This window comes from Penaeus japonicus, unplaced genomic scaffold (genome assembly GCF_977035675.1).
Source record: "Penaeus japonicus unplaced genomic scaffold, GWHDUDI00000001_assembly GWHDUDI00000037, whole genome shotgun sequence".
NCBI classification, from domain to species: domain Eukaryota; kingdom Metazoa; phylum Arthropoda; class Malacostraca; order Decapoda; family Penaeidae; genus Penaeus; species Penaeus japonicus.
The window spans coordinates 153,126-155,347 of record NW_028234439.1 but is presented as its reverse complement, the minus strand read 5'-3'; positions in this window follow the sequence as shown (position 1 = coordinate 155,347).

The window sequence follows — 2,222 nt, the reverse complement described above, 5'->3', positions numbered from 1 at the left end:
GATTCGAGAGTGGTGAGTTTTTAGAAGTGAAGGAGGCCAGATGAGGGAAGCCAACGGAATGAGGGAGGTAGTGTGGGAAGGAAGGGGGAAGGCTAAGGGAAAGGGGACGGGAGAGGGGAGCTTTACAAGGATTGGGGGGGGGGGGCAAAAAAAGCGTGGGGGGGGGGGAAAGCAAGGGGGGGGGGGGGCAAAGAAGACGTGGGAGGGGGTTGGCCAAGGGGGTGTGAGGAAAGCAGGGCGAGGAGTCGGGGAAGGGGGCAGGGCAAGGGAATGGAGAGAGTGGCACCCGGTAGGCACTCCAACTCCTCACCCTACAGGTCGGAACGAGAGAAATTGAATCACAGTCAGCGGAGACGCTTCCAGACCGCAGTCACTGCCGGTCTCGGTGCGTGCGTGTGCGGCGAGTGAGAAAGAGAGGGACAGAGAGTGAGTGAGAGAGAGAGAGAGACAGAGAGTGAGTGAGTGAGAAAGAGAGACAGAGAGTGAGTGAGTGAGTGAGAGAGACAGAGAGTGAGTGAGATAGTGAGAGAGACAAAGAGTGAATGGGTGAGAGAGAGGAAGAGAAAGAGAAATAGAGAGAGAGAGGGGGGAGGCATTACCGGCAAACACCCGGAAGAGAGGGGCCGAAAAGAGCAAAGAAGAAGAAAAAAGGCCAGAAGAGAAGAAAGCGAAGAGATTAGTAGGTAAGAAAGCGCAGGATAGAGCGATGCGTGAAGGATGAGTCACGGGGCGCAACAAGTTCGGGAGACATATCCCTCATATCCAACGCCGGTCGGAGGCTTGGTCCAGCGAGGAGATGAGGAGTGGGGGGGGGGGGCGGGCTCAGCTACTATCCCTCGGCAGTAACCAGTAATAGCTTATGTAAGAGAAGGGGTTCGGTAGGTTCTTACTTCTTCCTCGCCCCCCTCTTCTTCCTTTTTTTCTCCTCCTCCACCCTTTAGTCACTGTCATAAGTATGGCCTCCTCTCACCTATTCCTCGGTCACCTCTCATCTTCCTCTTTACTCTGAGCGTCATACTCCTCTTTTCCTCTACTTCTCCCTTACTCTACTATTCTGTTCTCTTCCGCCAGCTCTTCTCCCTTGGATTCCCGCTTTTCGCTCTTCATCTACTTCTTGGTCTCCTCTTCTCTTCCACCCATTTTTCCTTTTCCTCATTACCATCGCTTCCTCCACTCTTCTCGCATACTTCTCCCCTTTCACCGTACCCTCCCCCCCCCCCCTCCCTCCCCCGTCCCCCCTTTCCCCTTCCCCCGCCCTCACTTTATTCCACTCTCCCCTCTCTCCCTCCCCCGTCCCCCTTATAGCCTTTCTCTTCCTCCTCCCCTCCCATACCCCCCCTCCCCCTGCGTCCCCGCCTTCGCCTCGGTACGCCCAAGCCAAACCAGGACAGAAGCTGAGCGTCTGCATCCGCCGTCCCCACCCCCCCCCCAGCCCTCGAGCCTTATCCCGGTTGATGAGTAAAACACTCGGTGGCCTGGTCTATAGGAGACAATAAGGGAAATATTGGCCTGATTCCTCTCTTGTCTCTCTCTCTTTCTCTCCCTTCTCTCTCTCTCTCTCTCCATCTCCTCTCATCGCTCTCTCTCTCTCTCTCTCTCGGACTCTCTCTCTCTCTCTCTCTCTCTCTCGCTCTCTCCCTCGCCTCTCTCTCTCCTCAGTCTCTCTCTCTCTTCCACCCCCCCCCACCTCCAATCCTCTCTCTCTTTCTCTCTCTCTCTCTCTCTCCTCGCTCTCTCTCCCACATCTCATTCTCTCTTCTTCTCTCTCTCTCCTTACTTCATCTCTCTCTCCTCTCTCGTCTCTACTCTTTTCCTCCCTCTTCCTCTCTTTTCTCTCTCTCTCTCTCGCTCTCATCTTCTAGTCATCTCACGCTCGCTCTCTCTCTCTCTCTCTCCTCTCATTCTCTCTCTCGCTCCCTCTCGCTCTCTCTCTCCGCTCTCGTCGTCTCTCTCGTCTCTCTTCCGCTCTCTCTCGCTCTCTCTCTCTCTCTCTCTCTCTCTCTCTCTCCTCTCTCTCCTCTTTATCTCTCCTCTTTCTCTTTATCTCGCCTCTCTCTCTCTCGTCTCTCTCTCTCCATCTTTTATTCTCTCTCTCTCTCGTCTCTTTACTCTCTCCCCTCTCTCTCTCTCCTCTCGTCCCTCTCTCTCTCTTCGTCTCTCTCTCTCTCTCGCGCTCTCGCTCCTCACTCTCCGGCTCTCCTCTCGCTCGCCTCTCTCTCGCT